Source organism: Halyomorpha halys, unplaced genomic scaffold, assembly GCF_000696795.3.
Source record: "Halyomorpha halys isolate HHAL.00 unplaced genomic scaffold, Hhal_1.1 Scaffold517.1, whole genome shotgun sequence".
NCBI classification, from domain to species: Eukaryota; Metazoa; Arthropoda; class Insecta; order Hemiptera; family Pentatomidae; genus Halyomorpha; species Halyomorpha halys.
The window spans coordinates 34,224-43,951 of NW_027112024.1; the positions used below are offsets into that span (position 1 = coordinate 34,224).

General features: G+C 29.9%; 1 protein-coding gene across 1 annotated transcript in view; it reads left to right on the forward strand.

Annotated features, from left to right (window-relative positions):
- The first annotated feature begins 3,867 nt into the window (after positions 1-3,867).
- LOC106683786 (probable metabotropic glutamate receptor mgl-1) overlaps positions 3,868-9,728 on the forward strand; it is a 184,775-nt gene continuing 178,914 nt past the window's right edge. Inside the window, exon 1 of the mRNA XM_014425475.2 lies at positions 3,868-3,972. The gene's annotated coding sequence lies outside the window, so the exon portion shown is untranslated. The remainder of the gene's footprint in view (positions 3,973-9,728) is intronic.

The window sequence follows — 9,728 nt, forward strand, 5'->3', positions numbered from 1 at the left end:
CCAAAGGTAGTAAAAGGTAAGACACAACACGAATTACTTTTCTTTCTTGCACAGTACTGCACTACTAATTCACATTTAATTTCTGTTTTTAGAGGGTTCGGAAAAAAAAAAAAAAAAAAAAAAAAAAAAAAATGTGATTCAAACAACTGATGTATGTCTTGAACGATTTCAAAGGTTGTAAACTGTTACATTGACTGATGATCTACTTAGTTATCGCTGCATCTATACATAACTCTTAAGAGGTCGAAGCCTAAGTATGTAAATACCGATGACATTCCTTGTGCACTTCTTGGCATTTCTCGATCCTGGAAAAGGCATCCAACTTATTACAGAAGCATCTCCGACCTTGCCTCGGTATTGAGTCATCCCCATCCATTTCGCAGGACATTCCTTCCACTGATGAAGATCTCGCAGTATGAGGAAACATGATATATTTCCCCTAGCGGAATATTAACTTCTTTCGGCTAAGAAAGGACTATTTATTACTCGTCGAGGAGGATATTTGTATTGATTCTGTTCAATGGGTTCAATGTTTCTTGTGTGAATTGTGAAATCTTGACATGAGGAAAGAGTAATGTGATGACTTATTGATTATATATAGAAAGATATGTGTGTATTTGCAGTTTTTAAGACAATATTATACTAAAATAAACCACTTTTACAGAATCATCATAGAATAAAGTTATTTTTTCATTTCATTTCATTCTACAGAATCATCGATCATTGGCTTTGTAAAAAGAATTAATTTTTCAGACTGCTTCACGCATATTGATACACTTTGAATCGTTTATTGGACAGATACATGGGCCTACCCAGAGGGGGGCAGAGGGGCCCCCTAGAAGTAAAAACAAATTTCTAATTTAATAATTTTTTTTTATTGATAAATATTACAATCTGCCACTGTAGGGAAATTGGCAATAATGATAACTGATCACATTCATACTAAAAATAAATAAATAAATAACAAAATGAGAATAATATAAATAAGTAATTGAAAACAAATAACTAAAGTCTCTCTCTAAACATATTTAAACAGAATGATAAAAATCAAACTATGTACATGAAAAAAAAAGATATTGATGATAATAATAATAATAAAATTAAAATAATCACTAATCACATTTATACTTCTATATACCATATTTACACTATCAACCTAAGGATCCTGGAGCTCACTCTATCCCCCCCCCCCGTGTGAGAGGTAGAGCAGGGCTCTTTGAGATCCCAGCGTATCCCTTTCACCAGGCCCTTACTAATAAACCAGTGGGGACTGCGTAAGTGTGCAAAAGCCGTAAACATTCTACATGAGTGGAGCGTCTGACCATTGCCAGAATTCCATTTTCAATAAAAATTAAATTTATTGTATAAAGGAAATAATTTTAAAAACTGATAAAGTACTGCTAAAATTAAATATGATTTTCTGAAAAAGTTTGGTTTCATTCGCCTTTTCCGTGCTGCAGTACGGATGCATAACCATTGCTTGCACTCCATATTTAATAGCCGTATTTAGTCATATTGAAGTCATAAATTTAAATTCGTTATCAATAATTTAATCAATAAACCTTTAATTTATTATTTTTACTTACTCATATATGAAAGAATATGGGCAAGAATTGCGATCGTAAAAAAAATTCAAATCTGGATATTAAACGGAAATGCACTATTAAGATTCTGAGTTTAAATAATCACGTATTGCAGAATGGTCCAGTTTTATTATTCCCGCCTTTAAATTCAAGATCTGAAAAAAGTATTAAAAAAGTAAAATCTCATTGAGCGCTCGGGGCTGGGATTTTATTTTATATGTATTTTTCATATTCCTTTCTGATATATTGGACAGTCATTTCCTTTAAGCGCAAGGCAACCTGAACGACCTATGATAACCTGTGCTAGTACCATCATGGAACTGGCTCTGAACCTGTAAGATACGAAGATAGGCCCTGTTTAGGTTCGGTGTACTTGCGGTACCGTTTGGACCGAAGCGCCAAGATCTAGTCTGTTCCCTGTCAACCCTGTGGGACTATGATCATATATCGTGCTCACCTTATCAACTTCGTGTTGGCTTCGATTCATGTTTCTAGCCTGTTAAGCTCTTGAGATAGTATCATACGTCGCTGCCAATAGCATTCTGTAAATTATAACATTTCGTTTTCGTCAAAAATATCGTACTATCAGAATTCGCTTGAGAAATGGTAATGCTATTAACTATCTGCGCCTGCACATTAACCAACTATTACATGTAGACGTCTTGACAGTAAACTGACAAAGTGTATACATACATACATATAAACATATATGTAAAAGATGGAGAAAGCGAAAGAATATATTAAAAATACAGTGCCACCCAACTGCATTGGGCTGCTATACACACAGTATAATAATTGGATAATTGCATACTATTATTATATTACATAGATATAGTCAGTAAATATTGAAATATATAGTAATGATACATGATTTTTTGTTCTTATTTTTTTACCCTTTTTCTTTTTCTATATTTTTTATAATTTTAATTTTTTTTTCTTCAATTATTTATCTATATATCAACATCTTATGCTATCTAATTATAATCAATAGGAAAAAATTTAAATCTTGAAAAAATATGTATAAGTATGTTTTTAAAAAAAAAGTCAGTTTTTCATCCCAATTTTTTATTACTTTAATTAAAACTACGTTTAATTACTAGTCGAAATTAATGAGTTTGCCAAGTATAGTTAGGAGGATTACAATGTGCCCGCTGTTTCAAAAGATAAAAATGATTTTTTTATAAATCAGTTGTTAGTGAATTGATTCAATGAAATCTTTATCTGAGGAACTATGAGACGTACAGTTATCTATTAGCATTCAAATTAAAGGTAGTTCAATGTGCTATAAAGTAGTTTATGACCTTTGTCTTAGGAGTAGTAGTCATTAGGAAAAAATATTTGATTTATAGGAAATTATATCTCACAAATCATTGGACGTAAAGATGTCTGCCAGTAATCAAATTAAAGACAGTTTAATGTACTATAAAGTAGATTATAACGATTATCTTCGTAGAGGTAATAGTTTTGAATAATGAAATTAACTATAAATAAATTTATTTTACAAATACCATGAATAAAGCGTAATAATCTTCTTCTATATTTAACTAGCTTTAATTTGAGTGCTAATTGACATCTGTATGTCTCATAGTTCTTGAGATTTAGATTTCCTACAATCATTTCAGGAACTACTGATTTTTCAGTTAATTGTTTATGAAATGTCGCTTTTAAAAAAACTGTATCGGAACTATTGGACTGAATATTTTAGTAAATTTACTGTACTTAAATTATTAGGTTTTCTAGTGCTGTAGGTAGTTTTAAAGATATCAAGTTCCGAATTAAAAATTCTTTTTTTTAACGCTTTAAAATAGTCACCATTTTTTATTCCTAACTATACTTGGTAGACTTACCAGTATTGACTAGTAATTATACATAGTTTCCATTAAATTAATAAAAAATTTGGGTGAAATAAATGTATTTTTTCCTCTTGGGCTCTTGTACTATTATGTACAATTAATTTATGATGAATATGGTTCAATTTTAAATAATTATTTGTTACTAAATTTTGTAGGATTTTAATACACAATGTGGTGTGAAATTAAATGTTAATATACTTAACCTAGTTTTTAAGGTAGGTAACATAATAGTGTTGTGATAACTTATTAGTAGAAAAATACAAATAACTGACTTTTTCCACCTCTTGGGCTCTTGTACTATATAGATAGCTATCGAATATACATCTCGCGATAAGCTATAGCCACTCCTGGATGGACTGGGATGAACTCCTTAAGATCGGACAGAAGGCCCCAGACGAGGTACTGTACCGACCCCCTCCTCCGTCCTGGTGGTAGGGGCTCTCCTACTGGAGTCGTCTCTTGCCCTTGGCGGTGTCTGGTTCGTCGGAGGTCTCGTTCGAGCACGTAGTACCATCGCTAACGTTGGATACTTTTCGGTAAGTCCATCATTACGAATTGGTCTTTTTGCTTTTGTTTCTCCAGCCCTTATCGACAAGAATCGCTACAAAATTCATATATTATTTTTCTTAGTTAAATAGATACGAATTAAATCACATATTTTGATTTTATTGCATATCTATATTTTATACATCATTACAGTTTGTAAGAAGCTCGATTACTGAACAAAATCAAATTTTTAGCGTTCATATAATACAAATTTTATATATTAAATAATTAGTTATTTAATAAACATAATTTTATCGTTAAAAATAGTTTGTAAAAATCTTTTATTTAAAATGGCCAATTTATGTTTGATAAATTAGCATTTCCTCGCCGGTTAAACAATAATATATTTTCTTCATCTATTCATGATAATAGATAATTTTTTTTGGTTTTTTACTAGATGATTTATCTGCTCACCTTGATATATGAGTAAATTAATGAAAAAATATTTTATCCTGTACCATATTTTGATTTTCTAAATTGAGTGTAATGATAAATGATGGTTTGATAAATCAATAATTCAATTTTTATATCCTCAAAAAATAAAATTAATGCATCTGTCTTGATACATCTCGTTTCAACCATCGTTTTTTAAGATTACTATATGATTTTCTTTTATTACTCCGAGATTTTTTATTAAGATACCTCTAGAATGATTCATTTTTTTTTTGTTATTACTTATGGCTTATCATTGCTTAATTCACGATCCGATTCGGAAGTTAAACATATATATTTAATTGATTATGTACGTTTCTGTGAAATTATATTTTATAATATCCCTCATACCAGTAGGTATATACTATAGTAAGTGTAGAAGGATTGATTTTAATAACCTTTTATTAATTTTACAACTTTAAAAGGTAAATGATATTTTTTCAATTATATTAGGTTGCTTTCTAAATTTCGGTGCATTTACCTTTTAATAGAAATGAAATTAGTGTTTTTTTTTTTGAGAATCTAAACCGTTCGATGTTAAAACTTTTAAATTAATGTTCATGTTAATATTTTTAAAAAATTTAAATTGTTAATAAAGCATTTTTATAAATAAATAATAAATTGATTTAACATTTAGAGATTTTTTAAGACAAATTATTTTCAAGGTTCAAATCTTGTATTAAATTTGTAGCTCTAGATTAAAATTTAATACCTCAGCATTACTTTTAATGATTTTTTTTTTACTTTTTATTTATTTTCTTTCTAAAATTTTACAATATTCGTTTGGGTCACATTAATTTAATTAAAACTTGCAAATATTTGAATTATATTATATTAAAGGGAAAAGGATGACAAAGTTCAACTTGATAATTATAATAGGGTATATCGTTGGTTTACAAGTGAAGTATACTAAAAATTAAAGTTTTGAAATATTTGATGATAACATAAATTTTTTTTTAATATTTGAGAAATGATAATTTTACTTTCTATGAGCAGATTTTTATGATATTAATAAATTCTTAGTAGTTTAATCTTTTTAATACTTTAGACTGGAACTAAAAAACAACTCAAGACAAGAAAATGTTAACTTAATGTATTTCACTTGTAAGATGACGATTTATTGTATTTTTTTTTAATATTTAAGATTTGTAAATTTTAAGTTAAGATTAATTTAAATATTAACATAAAATACTTAGGAATTTCTTTTTCTCTGAAAACCTTTAAACTAATGGCTATTGGAAGTCTTCTATTGGAGCATGAAATCGAACAGTTGGTATTTTATACACCAAGTCATTGCCGACTGCATTCAAGGTCAATCCCAGTGGATTATTTCTCCGTTTCGTATCGCTCCGTTCCTATGGTTAAAGCTATTTATTCAAATTAATTATGTTATATTAATTAATTATAATGATAAAAAGAATATATAAAAGAATAAAAATCAATAAGACACACATTTGTTCCGTAAAAGATGTTCGTCATTAAAGATGGAGGTCATCGCCCTGGGCTGTTGTGAACCGAGAAATCGAAAGTGGCTTTTATTCGCCGCACGTTTTATCCTTTCAAGGGATATTTTCTAAAGCATTTTGTTAATAATAAAAAGACAATGGCTTTTCTCGAAGAGTTGAAAAGACTTCCGTGGTAAGTAGGGATACAATGTGAGTTACTTATCCCCGTAAAATATTACTCCAAAAAAAAAAAAATCAGACCACTTGATAAAAAGCCTTATTCCTTATAATTATTTATCTAATTGAGTTTCTACTCTTTTAATTGAGAAGATGGCCTCGAGACCTTCTAATTTAGAAATATTAGAGAATCATCCATAAAGACCTAAATGTGCCTTATGTAACCGATCTAGCCAGAACCAAATATCAATCCTTCCATTATAAACTCCCTAACCACTCAAACTCATTAATTTCTAAGCTTGCTTCCCCTTCCATTCCTGACAATCCTACGAGGCGCCTGAAAAGAAGATGGCCTCGAGACCTTATATTGTAAAAATTTTTTTAGTGTGCTACCAATAGGTAGTTTCTTTACATGCCTGTAACATACCATTATGTTCTTACTTCAAATTTACTTGATGTATTTTATTTACAGTTGTAAATGTCAATAAATAAAAAAAAAAAAAGAAATATTAAAGTGCGTGCTAACAATGGGTAGTTTCTATACATGCCTGTAAAACTCCATTATGGTCTTAGATCAAATTTACTAAGAGTATTTTTATGTAAATACAGTTGTACATATCATTCATTATATAAATACAAGAAACTATTTTAAGTGTGGGTATTTTTTTTTATTATATTTATTTATAGAATGTTTGCCTGTAATAAAGTATAAAACTTGCTTTTGTTTTTCTTAGAACTAATGTTAAAAAAAAAAGTAACGAAACTAATATTTTTAATGATATGTTGATTGTTGGCCGTGGAGAAGATGGTTGGGGTGCGGTCAGTGGAGAACACAAATAAGTAAAAACTTATTTATTAGTGCCAACGTTTCGGCCAAATGTTCTGGACTTCATCAGGCCTAAGAACCAAAACAAAATAACTACCGTAATGATTAAAAGAATGTTTAGAATAATAATAAAATATAAGAAAATGACACATAGTATAGGTACATTAGTAATATTGAGGAAAACATCCGGATTTGAAAACGTATCCTGAGAGTTATAATGTGCATAACCTCTGAACCACCCTGCTAGTAGATTCCAGAATTTATTTTACCTTGTTTTTTTTCTTTTTCTACAAATTTTATGACTTGTAGTTATCCAAAAACCTGGATTGAAAATTTTAAACAAAATTGAGATCTGAATCTTTTTTGCATCAAACCCTCCAGTCGATTAATAATAATACTTCTTTATTGAAAAAAATATATAATAATAATTATCAAGGTTACCTATGATCCTCTGCAAACCCCATAGGGTCAACTCACAGATACATTAAAAGCATAATTACATGAACAGCATAATTATCAGTCATTATAAATATTCACTTTAATTTAATTGGAGACATTGAGAAGTGTGATTTATAAAAAAAAAAAGTAAAACTTTTCGCAATTTGTTCATCAAAACCGTATTTCTTAAAAGGAACTTTAGCAAGTTTATAATTGCAATTAGATCTTAATTATTAAAGCTCGCGATTTGCGTTAAACAAAATCGCGAAGTAACAATTTCCTTGTTTTGTAGTTCTTGAATTCTACTATAACCTATTTAAATAGTTTCCAGTTTTTTTTTTGCAGTATACTCTACACAAAATATTTAAAATGGAGTAAAAATAAATCGGCGAACTATTGAGTTATTGGTAAGCAAGCCCTCTTGGATCATATTTCTGGACTCTTAGTTGTTGAAAATGTTGCTTACACCACTCTGGCTTAAACACGCTCATTTAACCTCAAGGCATCAACAAGCTTGTTCCATCTCGAGTTTGGTGATAGTAAAAACTTGTGTTGAACAGGCCTAATGATAGTCGCTCCCAAGGTTTACACGGCCAACTAATAGCTTAGTTTATTAAATGACAGTGTTCTTATTTTATTTTTTTATTATAAACACGTTTTATTTATATTATTATTATAGGTTTTTTTATAATTTATATTTAACCAAGAGTTTTTTTTTTATAATTTATTTATTGTTATTTACAATTGCATAAAAATATATACAAGTAAATTTGCTGTTAGTGATAAAATTACATGATAGAAATATGTGTATAATATATGATAGAACTCCAATAAGGTTTTTAGAAGAGAAGATCTCGAGATAATCTTCTTTTCAGACGCCTAGGAGGATTATAGGTAATGAAGGAGAAGCTATGTTAAAAACCAGTGGGTTGGGTGGTTTATCATGGAAGGATTGGTATCTACTTCTGGCAAAATCGGCATCATATGGAACATTGAGGTCTTCATGGATGACTTGATTTGTGACAAAGGAGCATAAGGATTTTGCGAAGAATTTCGGACTGGATTGGATACGAGAGGAACTCGTAGTTGAATCTAATGACTTTTGAGTGTGACACAGAAGTATGACAAGTGTGAGATACAAACCTACAAGGTTTTGCCATTAAGCAAAATTATTTTCTTTATATCTTATGACACTTGTAAGGTTACATCTCGCAACATGTAGAGAAACCGGCAGCACTATAATAACATTTCTACATCAGAAGGTCTCGAAACCATCTTCTTTTCAGACGCCTCTGAGGTTTGTCAGGAATGGAGGAGGAAGCAAGATTAGAAACTAGTTGGTTTAAGTTGTTAGGTAGTTTATATTAAAAAGAATGATATCTGGTCCGGGCTATGTCGGTTACATATGGAACATTCTTTATGTATGATTTTATTTGTGATAAAGTAAGGAGGATTTCCCGAATGATTTTGTATTATTAGAATTGGATGCGAGAGGAATTCGAAGTTTTGGTAGAGCTCTTATTAAGAATATATACTTACCTAAAGATCATTTGGAAAATACTGTGAAAGATACGTGATTATAATTATTAAAACTTATTCATATCTTTGTAATAAAGAACCTATAATACATGTATAATTAAATTAACACATCCATATACCTAAAGGAAGTAATACCTTATATATAAGAAAGAAAAAAGAATTGATGAATAAGAAAGATGTCTTCCGTTATGCATTTATATAGGCCCCTCATGTAAATGATTCATTGTCCAATATGTTAACGGCTCATTGTAGGTAAATTGTCCCCTAGAAGGTTGTTAATCACTTCTTGTCAGCTGTTAACGAGCTTTCGAACATTATGGCTCGCTTCGGGGAAATGGTCTTCTAGTTTATGCCTGTCTCATCACTTTTCAATTCCAGATAATCTTGGCTTTAAACCAAATATTCATGACATTAATGACTACAAAGCGGTTCCCAAAGTGGGTGCCGTGGGATTTCCCAAGCCAAAACAAAATATAGAATCTGTCCTAGTAGATTCCAGCATTTAATTTACCCTGTTTTTTCTTCTTCTCCTACATATTCTCAGACTTATAGTTTTCCAAAAAATCGATTAAAAATTTTGAAACAAAAATGAGATCATTTTTTCATTGAATACATTTTTTTCCATTGAACCCTCCAGTTGATTAATAATAATATATCTCTATTAAAAAGAAGTTTTATTGTGTGTGTCGGTTTTATCTTATTTATTGAGAAAAAAAAATGAGTCTGCTTGTAAATTAATTTGGCCGATTTTCAATAATTACTTTTTTTTATTCCCTAATAATTAGGCTATAAAAAAAATATAAATCAGTACCGCTACAACCCATGAAGGGCCAGAAGTGCATTGCTTTGTAAGGAAGTACTGGTCAACCCACGAAGGGCCAGAAGTGCA